General features: G+C 43.7%; 4 non-coding genes across 4 annotated transcripts; 1 reads left to right on the plus strand and 3 right to left on the minus strand.

The window, feature by feature from the left end:
• Nucleotides 1-889: 889 nt before the first annotated feature.
• Nucleotides 890-963, minus strand: trnai-aau (transfer RNA isoleucine (anticodon AAU)). Its single transcript has one exon. It is a non-coding gene; the product is annotated as a tRNA-Ile (tRNA).
• Nucleotides 964-3451: 2488 nt separating this feature from the next.
• On the minus strand, nucleotides 3452-3525 carry trnai-aau (transfer RNA isoleucine (anticodon AAU)). Its single transcript has one exon. It is a non-coding gene; the product is annotated as a tRNA-Ile (tRNA).
• Nucleotides 3526-16117: 12592 nt separating this feature from the next.
• Nucleotides 16118-16202, plus strand: trnak-uuu (transfer RNA lysine (anticodon UUU)). The gene is given in 2 exon segments: nucleotides 16118-16154; nucleotides 16167-16202. It is a non-coding gene; the product is annotated as a tRNA-Lys (tRNA).
• A 2852-nt stretch (nucleotides 16203-19054) lies between these two features.
• On the minus strand, nucleotides 19055-19125 carry trnag-gcc (transfer RNA glycine (anticodon GCC)). The gene has a single exon. It is a non-coding gene; the product is annotated as a tRNA-Gly (tRNA).
• Nucleotides 19126-21283: the final 2158 nt, after the last annotated feature.

The raw sequence follows: 21283 nt of genomic DNA on the forward strand, positions 1-21283 counted from the left end.
TTGTATACTCTGACGATGCCGAGACAGATGCCAATGTAGCTTCAGATTAACTAATTCTGAAAAGTATTATTTGAAGAAACAAGTCGTACATTGTAAACGAATTTAGTAAAGAGAGGCTAATATTGGTGACTGGAAATAGGTAGTGTACAACTTGATATTGCTGCAAATAGGAATAGAAAACGAGATTGGGTGGACAGAAGCGGTTGGAAAGGATAGCCGATCGGCTGAAGACTATGGTGAAATTTTAGACCGGCTGCAGGGCTTTCTAGCAAGCGGCTCGTTGGTCTCGGGGTATGATTCTCGCTTTGGGCGTTTTTCTAATGGAATCTGCGAGAGGTCCCGGGTTCAAATCCCGGACGAGCCCTGTTGGCTCACTGCTTTTTAGTGAAAAGTCACCAATTGGATTCTGACATCTTTGCAGTTGTTCGAATTGAATTATGTTTGAGCTCCAGAGGACAAAGTGCAGAAGTTTCCAAGGCGCAACAGACACGGAGTAAATAAAGTGTCTCAAGATGATGTGGAGATTGAAGCTGAATGTGAATTTCCCCAATTTAGGCGGTCTCATTGATATGAGATGACGGGATCGAGAACCACATATCCAAGTTTGCCGATGACACAAAGATAGACAGAATTATAAGCAGTGTGGATGGAAGAATGAGATTACAGAGAGATATTACTAGATTAAGTGAATGGGCAAAACTGCGGCAAATGGATTTCAACGTAAGCAAGTTTGAGGCCGTCCACTTTGGACCTCAAAAAGATAGATCAGAAAACATATTAATGGATGTTACTCCAAAAAATTGACCACATGACATTTTGTGTGGATTCGCTTGTTTCTCAAGTCTGCCAAACTTTTAAAAGTTACCAAAATATTGCAATCGTAACCTTATGGCCCGTACGGGGATCGAACCCGCGACCTTGGCGTTATTAGCACCACGCTCTAACCAACTGAGCTAACCGGCCATGTATACATCTTAGCTTTATGGGCTTACCCGCGTGTTGGGTAGTTTGTGTTTATTTTTGCACCATCTGACAGGGTTTTACAACGAAAATTGAGTAAATCACATCCCTGAAACATTGTTACTTGTTTCTGTATATACTGTCGAGGATGTAGATCAAAATTAACAAACAAAGAGCACATTAATGTAACAAATTAAATTCCGATCAATATTATTTTACCAACAATGAACAGCCCATCCATAAAACACTGCCCCGCTATAAAACCTGTGGGCAGGACCCTGAGCTGCTTTGAAAATGATATCACCGCAACGTGATTCGATCACGCTGCGTTTTGACGTTGAGTCAGATGTCTGTCTGTCTATCCGTCTGATTGGGTCTCTGCCTTATTCTCAGGCCAGGCTTTTTGTTTGCTGGCTGCAGGCCTCGCTCCCCGACTGACTGAACAACTGCCGGGCCGTGTGTCAGAATCAATGACTGTGACAGACACTCTGCCCATTTATTGCCACATTTCTGAGTTCCAAATCGCTCTGTGTCGCAGGCCTGTCTCTGTCCCTAAGGATCACAACACACCCACAAGCTTCACGACTGAACGCAGGTTTGGTCAGTCTGTCCTCGCAGGTCCTTCGGAAGCTAATGATTTTGAACTGAATTATTTTTCCTGAGTGACTTGTGAAGTTTTGTTCAGTGATATGTTTGCGAAAGAGAACGGAGGAAATAGTTAGTGTGCAACTCGACATTTCTCGACATGGGAATAGAAAACGTGATTGGATGGATAGAAGAGGTCTGAAAGGATGGCCGATCGGCTGTGGGTGGCACCGAATTCTGCAGTGGCTGCAGTGGTTCATTACCGGTAATGAAAATGAGGTAATATACTACCACAAGCTGCCGCTGAAAATCATTCAATTTCCCAAACTTGACCCACCGAATCAAATGAAGCTCCTGGGAAAGCTACAAGACAACGCCGGTCTATCGGGCATCGTTTGAAGCAACTGGCAGTTTAAAGTGGCATCTGCAGCCATGTAAGTACTGCCAGGTGCCGCTGCGATCGCCGAGTGGTTGAAGCGTTAAATTCAAGATCAAATGGAGTTTTCCTTCGCAGGTTTGATTTCTGCTCGCTGAATTATTGTTTAAAGATCCGTTCAATGCTCAAATGAATGAACTGGATCTAACTCACTTCATTTATCTCTCTCAGTGCATGAGAGATACTCGAGCGTGGCCGGCGCTTTTAATTGGGTGCCCAATGTACTCTTGCAAAATTCAAATACACAAGAAAGAATCTTGCCCAATCTGAAACTAAAATTCTGCTACTTTGCAGAACCACCCATTTATAAGCGACTTTATTTAGATGAATCTCAGTATCTCTCCTTGTCTCTTGTCTCGATGTTGTCCCCTGATGGACTTCTCAGGCTTCCTGGAACGGGAAAGGCTGATCGAACCTGCAACACCAGCAGGGAAAGGTCAAGGAAAAAAAGATTGAGACGGTCGGAAAAGTAAAGGTGCAACCCAGCTGATAAATTCGTAGCTAATGTCTCCACATTTTTGTCTCTTCGCCCTCACAGTGAAAGGAAACAGCAATGTGAGTAAAATATACTTCTGGTAGCTTGTATACTCTGACGATGCCGAGACAGATGCCAATGTAGCTTCAGATTAACTAATTCTGAAAAGTATTATTTGAAGAAACAAGTCGTACATTGTAAACGAATTTAGTAAAGAGAGGCTAATATTGGTGACTGGAAATAGGTAGTGTACAACTTGATATTGCTGCAAATAGGAATAGAAAACGAGATTGGGTGGACAGAAGCGGTTGGAAAGGATAGCCGATCGGCTGAAGACTATGGTGAAATTTTAGACCGGCTGCAGGGCTTTCTAGCAAGCGGCTCGTTGGTCTCGGGGTATGATTCTCGCTTTGGGCGTTTTTCTAATGGAATCTGCGAGAGGGCCCGGGTTCAAATCCCGGACGAGCCCTGTTGGCTCACTGCTTTTTAGTGAAAAGTCACCAATTGGATTCTGACATCTTTGCAGTTGTTCGAATTGAATTATATTTGAGCTCCAGAGGACAAAGTGCAGAAGTTTCCAAGGCGCAACACACACGGAGTAAATAAAATGTCTCAAGATGATGTGGAGATTGAAGCTGAATGTGAATTTACCCCAATTTAGGCGGTCTCATTGATATTAGATGACGGGATCGAGAACCACATATCCAAGTTTGCCGATGACACAAAGATAGACAGAATTCTTAGCAGTTTGGATGGAAGAATGAGATTACAGAGAGATATTACTAGATTAAGTGCATGGGCAAAACTGCGGCAAATGGATTTCAACGTAAGCAAGTTTGAGGCCGTCCACTTTGGACCTCAAAATGATAGATCAGAAAACATATTAATGGATGTTACTCCAAAAAATTGACCACATGACATTTTGTGTGGATTCGCTTGTTTCTCAAGTCTGCCAAACTTTTAAAAGTTACCAAAATATTGCAATAGGAACCTTATGGCCCGTACGGGGATCGAACCCGCGACCTTGGCGTTATTAGCACCACGCTCTAACCAACTGAGCTAACCGGCCATGTGTGCATCTTAGCTTTATGGGCTTACCCGCGTGTTGGGTAGTTTGTGTTTATTTTTACACCATCTGACAGGGTTTTACAACGAATATTGAATAAATCACATCCCTTAAACATTGTTACTTGTTTCTGTATATACTGTCGAGGATGTAGATCAAAATTAACAAACAAAGAGCACTTTAATGTAACAAATTAAATTCCGATCAATATTATTTTACTAACAATGAACAGCCCATCCATAAAACACTGCCCCGCTATAAAACCTGTGGGCAGGACCCTGAGCTGCTTTGAAAATGATATCACCGCAACGTGATTCGATCACGCTGCGTTTTGACGTTGAGTCAGATGTCTGTCTGTCTATCCGTCTGATTGGGTCTCTGCCTTATTCTCAGGCCAGGCTTTTTGTTTGCTGGCTGCAGGCCTCGCTCCCCGACTGACTGAACAACTGCCGGGCCGTGTGTCAGAATCAATGACTGTGACAGACTGTCTGCCCATTTATTGCCACATTTCTGAGTTCCAAATCGCTCTGTGTCGCAGGCCTGTCTCTGTCCCTAAGGATCACAACACACCCACAAGCTTCACGACTGAACGCAGGTTTGGTCAGTCTGTCCTCGCAGGTCCTTCGGAAGCTAATGATTTTGAACTGAATTATTTTTCCTGAGTGACTTGTGAAGTTTTGTTCAGTGATATGTTTGCGAAAGAGAACGGAGGAAATAGTTAGTGTGCAACTCGACATTTCTCTACATGGGAATAGAAAACGTGATTGGATGGATAGAAGAGGTCTGAAAGGATGGCCGATCGGCTGTGGGTGGCACCGAATTCTGCAGTGGCTGCAGTGGTTCATTACCGGTAATGAAAATGAGGTAATATACTACCACAAGCTGCCGCTGAAAATCATTCAATTTCCCAAACTTGACCCACCGAATCAAATGAAGCTCCTGGGAAAGCTACAAGACAACGCCGGTCTATCGGGCATCGTTGCGATCGCCGAGTGGTGAAGCGTTAAATTCAAGATGAAATGGAGTTTTCCTTCGCAGGTTTGATTTCTGCTCGCTGAATTATTGTTTAAAGATCCGTTCAATGCTCAAATGAATGAACTGGATCTAACTCACTTCATTTATCTCTCTCAGAGCATGAGAGATACTCGAGCGTGGCCGGCGCTTTTAATTGGGTGCCCAATGTACTCTTGCAAAATTCAAATACACAAGAAAGAATCTTGCCCAATCTGCAACTAAAATTCTGCTACTTTGCAGAACCACCCATTTATACTCGACTTTATTTACATGAATCTCTCTATCTCTCCCTGTCTCTTGTCTCTATGTTGTCCCCTGATGGACTTCTCAGGCTTCCTGGAACGGTGAAGGCTGCTCTAACCTGCAACACCAGCAGGGAAAGGTAAAGGAAAAAAAGACTAAGATGCTCGGAAAAGTAAAGTTGCAACCCAGCTGATAAATTCGTAGCTGATGTCTCCACATTTTTGTCTCTTCGCCCTCACAGTGAAAGAAAACAGCAATGTGAGTAAAATATACTTATGGTAGCTTGTATACTCTGACGATGCCGAGACAGATGCCAATGTCGCTTCAGATTAACTAATTCTGAAAAGTATAATTTGAAAAAACAAGTCGTACATTGTAAACGAATTTAGTAAAGAGAGGCTTATATTGGTGACTGGAAATAGGTAGTGTACAACTTGATATTGCTGTTTATAGGAATAGAAAACGAGATTGGGTGGACAGAAGCGGTTGGAAAGGATAGCCGATCGGCTGAAGACTATAGTGAAATTTTAGACCGGCTGCAGGGCTTTCTCGCTAGCGGATCGTTGGTCTAGGGGTATGATTCTTGCTTTGGGCGTTTTTCTCATGGAATATTCGAGAGGTCCCTGGTTCAAATCCCGGACGAGCCCTGTTATCTCACTGCTTTTTATTGAAAAGTCACCAATTGGATTCTGACATCTTTGCAGTTGTTCGAATTGAATTATATTTGAGCTCCAGAGGACAAAGTGCAGAAGTTTCCAAGGCGCAACACACACGGAGAAAATAAAATGTCTCAAGATGATGTGGAGATTGAAGCCGAATGTGAATTTACCCCAATTTAGGCGGTCTCGTTGATATTAGATGACGGGATCGAGAACCACATATCCAAGTTTGCCGATGACACAAAGATAGACAGAATTATAAGCAGTGTGGATGGAAGAATGAGATTACAGAGAGATATTACTAGATTAAGTGAATGGGCAAAAGTGCGGCAAATGGATTTCAAGGTAAGCAAGTGTGAGGCCGTCCACTTTGGACCTCAAAAAGATAGATCAGAAAACATATTAACGGATGTTACTCCAAAAAATTAACCTTATGACATTTTATGTGGATTCGCTTGTTCCTGAAGTCTGCCAAACTTTTAAAAGTTCCCAAAACTTTGCAGTACGAACCTTACGGTGATCGAACCTGCAACCTTGGCGTTATTAGCACCACGCTTTCACCAATTGAGCTCACCGACGAGATATGCAGCTTCGCTTTATGGGCTTACCCACGTGTTGGGTAGTTTGTGTTTATTTTTACACCGGCTGACAGGGTTTTTAAACGATTATTGAATCGACCACATCCCTTCAACATTGTTTCTTGTTTCTGTATACACTGTCGAGGATGTAACAAGTAACAATGTTTAAGGGTTGTGGTTTATTCAATATTCGTTCAAAAACCTGCGAAGGAAAACTCCATTTGATCTTGAATTATGAAAGGTAAACGTTGGTTCTTTCGAGGCTGAGGCAGGTTAAATTATCATGCGAAATTCGGAAATGAGCAGAGATGTTAAACAAATATTTTGTTTTCTGCCTTGACAGCAGAAGGCACAAAAAATACCAGAAATAACGGGGAACCAAGGGGCTAATGAGAGTGCGGAATTTAAAGTAATTAATATCAGCAGATAAAAAGTACTTGAGAAACTTTAGGGATTAAAAGGCGGTAAATCCCCTGGACCTGTTGGCCCACATCCGAGGGTTGACATAAGAACACAAGAAATAGGAGCAGGAGTCGGCCATACGGCCCCTCAAGCCTGCTCCACGATTGAATAAGATCATGGCTGATCTTCGAGCTCAACTAATCTGCCCTGCCAGATCCCCACATTTCTTGATCCCGTCGAGTCCAAAAATCTGTCTATCTCAGCCTTGGATATGCTGATGTGGAGATGCCGGTGATGGACTGGGGTTGACAATTGTAAACAATTTTACAACACCAAGTTATAGTCCAGCAATTTTATTTTAAATTCACAAGCTTTCGGAGGCTTCCTCCTTCGTCAGGTGAACGATGTGAAAATGAAAACCTCGAAATGAAATCGCATTTATAATTCACAGAACAATGCAGGGTGAGTACAGACAGTTTTTTCAACTGCCCGTTGCCAAGGCAATCAGTGTGCAGACAGACAGGTGTTACCTGCCAGGTCTCAGAATATACAAATCACCAAAAAAAAGAAAAGCAACAAACAAAAAAAACAGAGATAGAGAGGTAGAAACATAGAAAAGACAGCAACTGACCCGTTATATTAAAAACAGATAACATTTGTTCGCTGGTGGGGTAACGTGTAGCGTGACATGAACCCAAGATCCCGGTTGAGGCCGTCCTCATGGGTGCGGAACTTGGCTATCAATTTCTGCTCGACGATTTTGCGTTGTCGTGTGTCTCGAAGGCCGCCTTGGAGTACGCTTACCCGAAGGTCGGTGGATGAATGTCCATGACTGCTGAAGTGTTCCCCGACTGGGAGGGAACCCTCCTGTTTGGCGATTGTTGTGCGGTGTCCGTTCATCCGTTGTCGCAGCGTCTGCATGGTCTCGCCAATGTACCATGCTCTGGGGCATCCTTTCCTGCAACGTATGAGGTAGATAACGTTGGCCGAGTCACAGGAGTATGAACCATGTACCTGGTGGGTGGTGTCCTCTCGTGTGATGGTGGTATCTGTGTCGATCATCTGACATGTCTTGCAGAGGTTACCGTGACAGGGCTGTGTGGTGTCGTGGACGCTGTTCTCCTGAAAGCTGGGTAATTTGCTGCGAACGATGGTCTGTTTGAGGTTGGGTGGCTGTTTAAAGGCGAGTAGTGGAGGTGTGGGGATGGCCATAGCGAGGTGTTTGTCCTCATTGATGACATGTTGCAGGCTGCGGAGAACATGGCGTAGTTTCTCCGCTCCGGGGAAGTACTGGACGACAAAGGGTACTCTGTTGGTTGCGTCCCGTGTTAGTCTCCTGAGGAGGTCTATGCAATTTTTTGCTGTGGCCCGTCGGAACCCTGTGTGAGAACCTGTCTGGATACATCGAGGGCATCCTGAAACCCATCGTACAGGGAACCCCCAGCTTCTGTCGCAACACTGCAGACTTCCTACAAAAACTCAGTACCCACGGACCAGTTGAACCAGGAACACTTCTCACCACGATGGACGTCTCGGCACTATACACCAGTATCCCCCACGATGACGGCATCGCTGCGACAGCATCAATACTCAACACCAACAACAGCCAATCTCCGGACGCCATCCCACAACTCATCCACTTCATCCTGGATCGCAATGTCTTCACCTTCGATAACCAGTTCTTTACCCAAACAAACGGAACAGCCATGGGGACCAAATTCGCACCCCAATACGCCAACATTTTCATGCGCAAGTTCGAGCACGATTTATTCACTGCACAGGACCTCCAACCAACGCTATACACCAGATACATCGACGACATTTTCTTTCTATGGACCCACGGCGAAGAATCACTGAAGAGACTACACGATAACATCAACAAGTTCCATCCCACCATCAAGCTCACCATGGACTACTCCTCAGAATCAGTTTCTTTCTTGGACACACGAATCTCCATCAAAGACGGGCACCTCAGCACCTCACTCTACCGCAAGCCCACGGACAACCTCACGATGCTCCACTTTTCCAGCTTCCACCCTAACCACTTCAAAGAGGCCATCCCCTATGGACAGGCCCTGCGAATACACAGTGTCTGCTCAGACGAGGAGGAACGCGATGGACACCTACAGACGCTGAAAGACGCCCTGGTAAGAACGGGATATGACGCTCGACTCATCGATCGACAGTTCCGACGGGCCACAGCAAAAAATCGCATAGACCTCCTCAGGAGACTAACACGGGACGCAACCAACAGAGTACCCTTCGTCGTCCAGTACTTCCCCGGAGCGGAGAAACTACGCCATGTTCTCCGCAGCCTTCAATATGTCATCAATGACGACGAACACCTCGCTATGGCCATCCCCACACCTCCACTACTCGCCTTTAAACAGCCACCCAACCTCAAACAGACCATCGTTCGCAGCAAATTACCCAGCTTTCAGGAGAACAGCGTCCACGACACCACACAACCCTGCCACGGTAACCTCTGCAAGACATGCCAGATCATCGACACAGACACCACCATCACACGAGAGGACACCACCCACCAGGTGCATGGTTCATACAACCTGTGACTCGGCCAACGTTGTCTACCTCATACGTTGCAGGAAAGGATGCCCCAGAGCATGGTACATTGGCGAGACCATGCAGACGCTGCGACAACGGATGAACGGACACCGTGCAACAATCGCCAAACAGGAGGGTTCCCTCCCAGTCGGGGAACACTTCAGCAGTCATGGACATTCAGCCATCGACCTTCGGGTAAGCGTACTCCAAGGCGGCCTTCGAGACACACGACAACGCAAAATCGTCGAGCAGAAATTGATAGCCAAGTTCCGCACCCATGAGGACGGCCTCAACCGGGTTCTTGGGTTTATGTCACGCTACACGTTACCCCACCAGCGAACAAATGTTATCTGTTTTTAATATAACGGGTCAGTTGCTGTCTTTTCTATGTTTCTACCTCTCTATCTCTGTTTTTTTTGTTTGTTGTTTTTCTTTTTTTTGGTGATTTGTATATTCTGTGAGACCTGGCAGGTAACACCTGTCTGTCTGCACACTGATTGCCTTGGCAACGGGCAGTTGAAAAAACTGTCTGTACTCACCAAGCATTGTTCTGTGAATTATAAATGCGATTTCATTTCGAGGTTTTCATTTTCACATCGTTCACTTGACGAAGGAGGAAGCCTCCGAAAGCTTGTGAATTTAAAATAAAATTGCTGGACTATAACTTGGTGTTGTAAAATTGTTTACAATTGGATATACTCAACGGCTCAGCATCCACAGCCCTGTGGCGTAGAGAATTTTAAAGATTTACACCTTTCTGAGTGAAGAAATTCCTTCTCATCTCAGTCTTAAATGGCCGACCCCTTATCCTGCGTCGATGACCCTTAGTTCTAGACTCTCCAGTCAGGGGAAACAATATCACAGCATCTACCATGTCAAGTCCCCTCAGAATCTTATCCGTTTCATTGAGATCACCACTCATCCTTCTCAACTCCAGAAAGAATCGGCCCATTCCACTCAACCTCTCCTCATAGCACAGCCCTCTCATCCCACGAATTAATCCAGTGAACCTTCGTTGCACCGCCTCTAAGGCATGTAAATTCTTCCTTAGATAAGGAGACCAAAACTGTACTCAGAACTCAAGGTATGGTCTCACAAAAGACCTGTGCAATTGTAGTAAGACTGCCTTAGTCTTGTACTCCAATCCCCTTGCAATAAATGCCACAATACCATTTGCTTTCAAACTGCTTGTTGAACCTGCAACTTTTTGTGTTTCTTGTACGAGGTCACCAAAGTCTTTCTGTACACCAACATTTAATAGTATCTCACCATTTAAAAAATATTATGTTTTTTATCCTTGCTAGCAAAGTGAATGACCTCGCATTATACCTCACCTTCCACATTCCTGCCCAATCACTTAACCTATCTATATGCCTTTACAAACTCTTTGTGACCTCCTCACAGCTTACTTTCCCATCTAGATCTTTATCATCATCAAATTTGGATACATTACACTGGTCACTTCATCGAATGATTAATATAGATTGTAAATAGCTGAGGCCCAAGCACCGACCCTTGCAGTACCCCACGAGTTCCAGCCTTCCAACCTGAAAATGACACATTCATCCCTACTCTCTGTTTTCTGTCCGTTAACCAATCCTCCATCTATGCTAATATGTTAACCCCAACCCCATGAGCACTTATCTTACATAACGACCTATCATGTGGCACCTTATTGAATGCCTTTTAATCCAAATATACTGCATCCACTGATTCCTCTTTATCTACTCTGCTAGTTACATCCTCAAAAAAACGCGAATAAATTCGTCAAACACGATTTCCCTTTCATAACACTACATTGGCTCTGCCTAACCATATTATGATGTTCTAAGTGCCCTGTTACTGCTTCCTTAATAATGGTTTCCAGCATTTTCCCTACTATTGAATGTCAGACTAACTGGCCTGTAGTTCCCTGTTTTCATTCTCCCTCCTTTCGTGAATATCGGGATTACATTTACTACCTTCCAATCCGCTGGGACCAATCTCGAATCTAGGGAATTTTGGAAGATCATAACCAATGCATCCATTATCTCTTCAGCCACTTATTTTAGAGCCGTCGGATGTAGGCCATCAGGTCCAGGGGGTGTATCAGCTTTCACTCCCATTACTTTCTCAAGTAGTTTTTCTCGACTGATATTAATGACTTTAAGTTCCTCATTCTCGTTAGTCCCTTAGTTCCCCAATATTTCTGGTATGCTTTTGGTGTCTTCTACTGTGAAGACAGGTAGAAAATATTTGTCTAACGCATCCGTCATTTCCATATTCCCCATTATAATTTCTCCTGTCTCAGCCTCTGTTGGACTCACATTAACTTTTGCTACTCTCTTCAATTTTAGAAACTCTTTGAAGCTCTCCCTGTCTCTTGACACTCTGTCTTTTCCTCCGATGGACTTCTCAGGCTTCCTTCAACAGCCAAAGTTGATCGAATCTGCAACACCGGCAGAGAAGGGTAAAGAAAGAAAGGCTGAGACGGTAGGAAAAGCAACGGTGCAGCCCAGCTGATGAATTTGTAACTAATGTCTACGCATTTCTGACTCTTCGCCCTCACAGGGAAAACATCAGCATCTGAGTGCAGTATACTTGTGGTCGAGTGTATAATCTACGGATGCCGAGGCAGAAAACAATGCAGCTTTAGAGCAACAATTTCTGCAAAGTCTTATTTGAAAATACAATTCGTACATTCAAACGAATATGGTAAAGGGAGGCTGATATTGTTGACTTGAAATAGTGAGTGTACAACTTGACATTGCTGTACATCGGAATAGAAAGTGAGATTGGATGGACAGAAGCGGTCTGACAGGGTAGCTGGTCGGCTGTGGGTGGCAGCGACATTTTACACTGCCTGCACGGCATTGCTGCAATGCCTGGTCCAAGGGTCTGATTCTTGTTTTGGGCGTTTCACTGATTGCTGCGTGGGAGGTCCCGGGTTCAAATCCTCGAAGAGCCCTGTTGTTTAATCCATTTTAGTGAAATTTCACGAATTGCCTTCTCACATCTTTTCAGCGGTGTAGAAAGCAGGATTGACTTAATTCCGAAGCATGTTTGAGCACCAGAGGACAGAATGCAGAGGATTTGTTGATGCAATGCGCAGAGAGAAAAGAAAATAAATGTCTCAAGACGGTGCGTAGATTGAAGCTGAATATCAATTTAACCCAATTCACGCGATTTCATCGGAACAGAATGGAAATGCTGCTTCATTGGCCCAGACCCAAAACCGGACAGCTCAAGCGCCAGACGAGAATTCCACCACTGGACCAGCAATATCCGCACTGTAACTGGCTGCATGGGTCCAGTTGCAAACCAGTCTGAAAGATCATACAGTGTCAATATCTCCTGCGATAACCCTACGCATTCTGATCTACAGCCGTGCAGAAACATCCACTTGCAGCTGCGATGGTCGAGTGGTTAAGGCGTTAGTTTTATAATATAACCGTGTTTTCCTACGCAGTTTTGAATCTTGCTCGCAGCGCTACTGTTTAAAGCTCAAATAAATATGAACTGGAGCTAACTGACCGCATTTCCATCTCGCAGAGAGATAGTCCAGCGCAGCAAGTGCTTTTAATCGGGTGCCCAATGGTCTGTTGCAAGATTTCAAGTCACGTGAAGGACTCTTTCTCAAGATCCACCTTAAGTTCTGCTCGTTCGCAGAACTTGGTATTTATTGAATGTTTCTATCCTTTCATCTCTCTATCTCTACTTCCCTGTATCTGTCTCTTGACTGTGATTTTCCCCTCATGAACTTCTCAGGAAGCCTTGAACGGCAAAAGCTGTTCGAACCTACAACTCCAGCAGAAAAGTGTAAAGATAAAAAAGACTGAGACGGTCGGAAAAGTAAAGGTCCAATCCAGCAGATATTATATATTATTTATATTTGACCAGAGGAATATCCGCAGTCAGAAGCTGAAAAGAAAGGAGAGATAAGAGGCCTGAGAATAAACACAGAGCTGAATGAATCACGAAACAGTGAAAGAAAAAATAAATGTTATCAGTTCCACAGTGCTTGGTGCGGAATTTTGGGAGCTCCCGGCAGAATATTGGGTCGGATTCGGCGCTCTCACCACCGCGTGATTCGATTCCCGGTCAAGGAATTGACTTTAACAAGAGTCATGACCTTGTTAAATTTATTATGTGAAGATAATTAAACCCTGAATCACTTTTAATCACCATTAATTAAACGATAACTTTCTATTTCAGACTGAAGGTGATACTGACCTGATTGCCTAGAGACAGTCAAAACTTTAATAAGATTTTTGTGCTTCTCAGGTGATGAAATTTAATCATTTTACGGACTGTATCTTAAGAGTGGGAATAAAAGTTCAGAGCTTCTGACAGCAGGAATCTGGTGCAGCCGTTGTTAAATTTATCATTAACAGGCAATTGTCGCCATTTATCACAGGAAAGGCCATAACCGGTTATGTGATTAAGATGAAAGTGACGCAACGCGAAACATCTGATACAACACGAAAGGCATCGGGCGATGATAAAAATCCCCACCGTTTTGCATTTCCAAAATAAATGGTGTGACATTTATTCTCTAAACATAGAAACAGTCTGGTCTCGCTGACTACAGAAATCTCCATGTCACAGCGAATTCGCCTTTCGGGACCTTGTCTGTCAAGATGAATTGTGATTTCCGTGAAGCCCATGTTCCATTCCTTAAAATGATTCACGTGCCTGCTCTCCGATCGCAGGGTAAATGGTAGAATATCAGTCCTGCTCAGCTGGCAATGATCACGGTACATTTTCTTGCAGATAAAACACACAATGAAACCTTGGAAATTTGAGGCGATGAATCCATAGGAAAAATAAAAATAAAGGTCATAATCAAACAAGGGATCGAAACATCGCGCTAACCGATAGCACCGTTGAAACAGGTAAATACATTACCTGCTAAACCAGTAACTCACGGAGCTAAATCTTGTGACTACAGTAATGTGCTGTCAGTTTACTTTTCCAAAATGAATGGTTGAATCTTGCAGGATTGAAAATCCAACGAACCGGCCTTCACTCTTAAACCAGCAACTATGAAGTTAAGAGAAATGTGCTGGAAAAAAGCTCGATTTCAGGGTGGTGAAACTGGGCCAGAGTGGCTGGAGTGGCTGGAGTGTGGATTTGGAACTCCTGAGCGACAGCACTGCGCATTTTCCAGATCTGCTTCGAGCACCAATCCCTTCAATTCATCACTTACAGGGACAATTCGATACTCGGTTTCTTTTCCCTGTGATTGGCGAGATCTTAAAAAGTTAACCTCGTCACCGACTTGCTCACAGATACAAAGCGGCCAAACTCTGCTTCAGTGAGATGAAGGCCCAGAGCGGTTTCAAGGTCGAAGGCAATTCCAAAGAAAGCTCCTTCAATGAAATTGTCGGTCATTGAGCTGCCTTTAAAGTCCTGATTGCTGGAACTGAACTTCTTCCGAAACCCCTTAGATTCAGGTGGATTGACTTGGGGACTTCTGTTGGGTCTTTGCAAAAATTTGAACCGCATCTCAAGATCAAAAGTCTAGGCCTAAGTTAGAGCTTCTCCGGGGTATGAACCTCGAATCGAGAATTATACCCCGACCTCAACGAGCCCAGAAACAAGAACGTGTCCTTAAATTAACGTGTCACGGTCACATTCAATGAGAGGTCTGTCTGCATAATGAAAGGACTTTTTTGAAGAGACATTCTGATCAGTTCCGTGTTGGCTCCTAAACAAAATACAAACACCGCACGACATATTTTTCTACTCAAATTCACCAAACATCATAAATTATACAAAAGCACCAATGCAAATTGAACCCAGGGTCGTTTATTTATTAAACAGGTGTTTTAACCAAGTAAGCCACGGAGCCAAGTTATGGTGCTGTTGCCCACCTCCTCTCATTAATATCTATCAGCGACACATCACATTCTTTTGGGGGTTCAGACTGTTGTATTTTTCGCAACCGATAGCAAATCGGTTTGCCCTGTACTGTACAATACTTTTTTAAATATTACAGATCAGCAGAACACTTGAGCTGTCACAGCTGTGACTTTGACTTTTCTCCCTCTCCTCTAGATGTCCACGGCAACTGTCACTAACCACAATCTTCTGTCACACTTCCACATGAGAAAGTTCCGAACCTCGGTTTTCAAATGAAATAACGCCCATCTCTCCAACAACGGTAGCCCAGAGAGAGTTTCTTAGTTTCAGCTCCCACTTTAGACAAATCCTCAAAGTATCATGAAAATAATTGTCCTTCATTTAACAATAATAATATAATTAAAAGTTCTTACCTTCTGGGGTTTTGTTTCAGATTCCACGCCTTTTCAAGGTCATTGCTTGGAGGCTTCTGTGTGGGAAAGATCACGAAGCTGTTTGATGGGAGCACTGGTGACACAGACCGTGCGCGGCTCTAATGGTGCAATCGGCCAGCGCGCGTTATTTCTACAACAATTATACGCTCGAGAAATGCCGAGGTTGTGAGTTTCAGCCTCACCTGAAGTAATTGAGTCTTTTGCTTCTGAACATTTTGACCGGAGTTCAAGGCACAACCGGTATCTTCCATAACGCATCGATTTATTCGTGTCCCCATGTGGGCACTAAGGGTCCTCTGGCCTATCGTGTTGCAATAGCAGGTGCCATTTTACTTGTATATGGGAGAGAGAGGGGGCGATTGGCGACAGCTGAAATGGTGAAGGGGCCGGCACGAGATCTTTAAATCTAAAGAACCAAACACACAATTCTTCTTTCCGTGAGGCAGGTTTTCATCGGTTTGAAGTGTCGTGTCGGGAAAATTCGGGAGGCAAATCTGTTGCCTGGTGTCAAGGTGTAACGGGTGAAATTATTCAGCTTTCAATTGTTGATCGGCTGAAATGTCGAGAGGCCTTTTCCAGCTCCCATGTGGAACAAGTTTAGCTTTTGAGCCATTGGGTAAAGTGTTTTTTTTAATTGCTGCTAAGGAATGCAAGATATTTGATACAAACAAGAAGAATTGTAATCTCACGAGTTCGCTGTCCATGTTTCTTACATCATGTTCAACAGAAACAAGGATTCTCCTCAACGCGTTGCTGAGAATTTCAGAAAACGGACCCTCACCCTCATTCAACAGCGACAAGGGATAATTCACAGTCCTACCATGAACCGGTATGATGGAAGCAAGTCAAACAACGGGCCTGGATAGCTCAGTCGGTAGAGCATCAGACTTTTAAAACAGGTAGTGATCTGAGGGTCCAGGGTTCAAATCCCTGTTCAGGCGAAATCTTTGAAAGCAGCTGGCAAGTTCTGCCTTTCCAGCGGATCAAAAGAAGCAGGAGCAGGCGACAGCGTCCCTCGAACCTCCTCCGCCATTTTATAAGATCATGGATGATCTTCGAACTCACCTCCACTTTCCCGACCTATCCCCATATCCCTTGATTCCTTTCGTGTCCAAAAATCTATCAATCTCAGTTTTGAACATACTCAACGATTCAGCATCCACAGTCTTCTGGGGTAGAGAATTCCAATGATTCACAACCCTCTCAGTGAAGAATTTATTTTCCATCTCTGTGCTAAATAGCTGCCCCCTCATCTTCAGATTATGACCGTCACTTGTAGACTCTCCAGCTAGGGGAAGCAGCCTCCCAGCATCCAGCTGTCACACCCTCTAAGAATTTTATACATATCAATGAGATCATCTAATTATTCTAAACTCCAGTGAATATAGGGCCATTCTACTCAACCTCTCCTCAGAGGGCAAACATCTCATCCCAGGAATCAATCTAGTGAACCTTTGTTGCCCTCACTCTCAGGCAAGTATATCATTCCACAGGTAAGGAGATCAAAACTGTACACAGTACTCCAGGTGTGGTCTCACCAAAACCCTATATAATTGCAGCAAGACTTTCTTATCCTTGTACTCCAAAGCCCTTGCAATAAAGGCCAACATATCATTTGCTTTCCTAATTGCTTGCTGCACCTGCATATTAACTTTCTGTGGTCCGTGTACAAGGACAGCCAAATCACCCTGAATACCAACATTGCTCAGTCTCTCACCTTTTAAAAGTTATTCTGCTTTTATATTCCTCGCAAAGTAAATAACCTCAGATTTCCCAACTTTATACTTAATTTGCCACCTTCTCGCCCATACACCCAACCTTTCCATATCACTTTGCATTCTCTTTGCGTCCTCCTCACAGCTTACTTACCCACCAACATTGTATCGTCAGCAAACTTGGATATATTACGCTCGGTCGCCTCATCTAAGTCATTAATTTCGATTGTAAATAGCTCAGGCCCAAGCACTGATGCTCACGGCACCACATGAGTTGCAGCCTGCCAACCCGAAAATGACCTGTTTATTCCGACTTTCTGTTTTCTGTCCGTCGACCAATCCTCAATACCTGTTAATGTATCACCCATGATCCCATGAGAACTAATCTTGTGTACCTACCTCTTATGTGGAACCGTATCGAATACCTTTTGAAAATCCAAATATACTACATCCACTGGTTCTTCTTTATCTACCCTGCTAGTTACAGCCTCAAAAGCTCTAATAGATTTGTTAAACACTAATTGCCTTTCATAAATCCGTATTGCATGTGACCAATCATATTATGATTTTCTAAGTGTCCTGTAACCACGCCCCTAGTAATACATCCTAGCATTTTACCTTCTACTATTGTCAGGCTAAATGGCCTGCAGTTCCCTGTTTTCTCCCTTCCTCCTTTGGGGTTATATTTGCGACCTTCCAATCCACGGGGACAGTTCTAGAATCTTGGGAATTCTGGAACATCGAAACCAATGCATCCACTCTATCTACAGCCACCTCTTTTAAAACCCTAGGATGTAGGTCATCAGGTCCAGGGGATTTGTTGGCTTTTAGTCCCATTAATTTCACCAGTACTTTTTCTTTACTAACCTTAATTACTTTAAGTTCCTCATTCTCATCAGCCCCTTGATTCCCCACTATTTCTGGTATGTTTTTTGTGTATTCTACTGTGAAGAAAGATAAAAGTATTTGTTTAACGTCTCTGCCATTTCCTTATTCCCGAATATAATTTCTCCTGTCTCTGCCTCCAAGGGACCAATGTTTACTTTCGCTAATCTCTACCTTTATATACACTTGTAGAAATTCTTACAATCCATTTTTATATTTCTTTCTGGTTTACCCTCATCCTATTTTCTCCCTTTTTATCAGTTTCTTGGTCATCCTTTGCTCATTTCTAAAACTCTTCAAATCCTCAGTCTACTACTCTTTATGGCAACATTGAAAGCCTCTTCTTTTAACGTAATACTACCCTTAATTTCTCCAGTTAACCAAGGTTGTACCACTTTTCTGGTGAAGTTTTTAATCCTCAAGGGAATGTATTTTCGTTGAGAATTATGAATTATTTCTTTAAATGTTCGCCATTGCTTATCTCCAAACATATTTTTAATTTAATTTCCCAAACTACCTTAGCGAACTTGCCACTGATAACTACTTAATTGGCTTTGTTTAAATTTAAGAGCCTAGTTTCGGAACTAACGACAGCACTCTCAACTCAATATGAAATTCTATCATATTATGATCATTCTTCGTCAGAGGATCATTTACTCTAAGATTAATAGTTATCATAGAATCATAGAATGGACCATCTGGACATCTGGACCATCCGACCCATTAATCCCGTACCTGCCTTTTGTAAGACCAATCCGGTTCGTCCCATTCCCCATGGCCCTGCATTTTCCCCTTCAAGTATTTGTCAAACTCCTTTTTGAAAGCTACGATTGAATCTGCTTCCAACACCCTTTCAGGCAGCGCATTCCAGATCATAATTTTCGCTGAATAGAAAAGTTTTTCCTCATGTCGCCTTTGGTTCTTTTGCCAAACACCTCAAATCTGCATCCTCTGGTTCCCGACCCTTCCGCCAATTAGAACAGCTTCTCTTGATTGATTTCATCTGAACCCTTCATGGCTTTGAAAACTTCTCTCAAATCTCCTCTGAACTTTCACTGCTCCAAGGAGAACAACCCCAGTACCGGGAAAATGTGGTCACTTAGTTCTACTTCATTAATTTTGGCATTAAACAGACCTTTGAACAGTGGCCAATTGACCCTGTTCCGGTGGTACTTTTTGGTGCAAAATGCCGATGCATTGGCCGGGAATTGAACCCGGGTCTCCCGCGTGGCAGGCGAGAATTCTACCCCTGAACCACCAATGCTTGTACCAATCATTCCTGCATGTGTCCATTTGGAATTCTGTCTGAACGAACATGCCGTTTTCAGCTGCGATGGCTGAGTGGTGAAAGAGTTGGGCTCAAAATTCCAATGGGGTTTTCCTGCCGAGGTTTGAATTCTGCTGGTAGCGCGACTATTTAAAAATCTCGTCAATGCTCAAACAGTTAATTAACCATATTTACCTCTCTTTCAGCAGGAGAGATACAACAGCGTGGCCGGTGCTTTCAATTGGATGTTAAAACTTCTCTTGCAAGATTTCAAGACCCGAGAAGGAATCTGTAACTTAAATTCTGCTAGTTTGCTACACCTGACATTTATAAACTTTATTTTCTTTGCATTCATCACATAAGAACATAAGAAATAAGAGCAGGAGTAGGCCAATCGGCCCCTCGAGCCTGCTCCGCAATTCAATAAGATCATGGCTGATCTGATCCGAACTGCAAATCTAAAGAACACAAGAACTAGGAGCAGGACCCAGCCACTCAGCCCCTGGGCCCGCTCTATCTCTCCCTGTCTTTAGCTTTTCTCTCTCTGTGCTGTCCCCAATGGACTTCTCAGGCTTCCTTGAACGGGGAAGGCTGATCTAACCTGCAACACTAGCAGAGAAGGGTGAAGAAATAAAAGAATGAGACGGTAGGAAAAGTAAAGGGGCAATCCAGCTGATGCAACCAATGTCGACACATTAATGTCTCTTCGCACTCAGAGTGAAACAAAACACTAATTTGATTAAAGTATACCTATGGTAGAGTGTATGTTATCACGATGCGGAGAAATTTACTTGCGAGCATTGGTGCTTGAGGGGTAGAATTCTTGCTTGCAGTAATTCTATTCCTGTAAAACTAGTTCCTGAAGTGTAGGATGGAAAGTATCCTGGCTGAGCGGCCTCTGGCGCTGGTTTGAAGCTCCAGTTAAATCCCACGATTTGTAAATGGATGAAAATCATAGTTTTCGTCTCCAAAACCACAGCCTCCCTCCTGTAAACAAGTAATACTAAACATCTCATCTGCTATTGTCACAGCGTAGGCCGGAGGAACCACATGGCAATTCAAATAAGTAGATGCATTTTGGAACACACCAATTGTACCTTCAACTCCGGTCGAAATGTTCATAAGGAAAAGGATTGTTTGATCGAGATGAGACTCGAATTAAAAACCCCGGCATTTCCCTGGAATCTACGGCATAAAAAGACCGTGCACTGACCGATTGCACCACTAGAGCCCGGTCACTCTGATCACCTGTCCCACTCTGCTGGAAAGAATCTGAACATAAAATGTCCTTACCTGTGGAAACGTGTCCTGTCCCCGTGATGAAAATAATATCTGCACTTTCACTTTCAGCTTCTTTCACATCCTCTGCTCCTTCGCATTCCAATCGGGTTTTCTGTGAACAGGTCAAAATGAACATTGCCAAAAATTCTATCAGTGGTGAAATTTGAACCCAGAAACACCCCAGACATTGGATCCACGCACCTTTGACCACCAGCTCACGCTTCCATAAAACAGCACCACTGGTTAAAGGTCTGTTTAATGCTCAAATAAATGAATTAGAGCAAATTGACCGCATTTGCCGCGTGCTGGGATTGTTCCCTTCGAGCAGAGAAGGTTCAGAGGAGATTTGATAGAAGTTTTCAAAGTCATGAAGGGTTCAGATAAAGTAAATAAAGAGAAGCTGTTCCCATTGGCGGAAGAGTCGGAAACCAGAGGACACAGATTTAAGGTGATTGGCAACAGAAGCAAAGGCGACATGAGGAAAAACATTTTTACGCAACGAATAATTATAATCTTGAATGCGCTGCCTGAAAGGGTGTTGGAAGCAGATTCAATCGTGGCTTTTAAAAAGGAATTTGATAAATACTTGAAGGGGAAAAAATGCAGGGCTACCGGGAAAGGGCCTGACTGGATTGCTCTTACATAATGCCGGCATGGGTTCGATAGGTCGAATGGCCTCCTTCTGTACTGTGTCCATTCAATGATTCCACAATAATTATTATTTTACAAACAGTGAACAGCCCATCCCAAAAAGACGGTCCCGCTATAAAGCAGAGAGACACTTAATCGCTGTGAAAACGCAATGACCTCGACGTGATTTGAACACGCATCCTTCTAATCTAGAGTCAGACGCGCTACCGTTGCGCCACGCGGT

Source organism: Heptranchias perlo, chromosome 20 (genome assembly GCF_035084215.1).
Source record: "Heptranchias perlo isolate sHepPer1 chromosome 20, sHepPer1.hap1, whole genome shotgun sequence".
NCBI classification, from domain to species: domain Eukaryota; kingdom Metazoa; phylum Chordata; class Chondrichthyes; order Hexanchiformes; family Hexanchidae; genus Heptranchias; species Heptranchias perlo.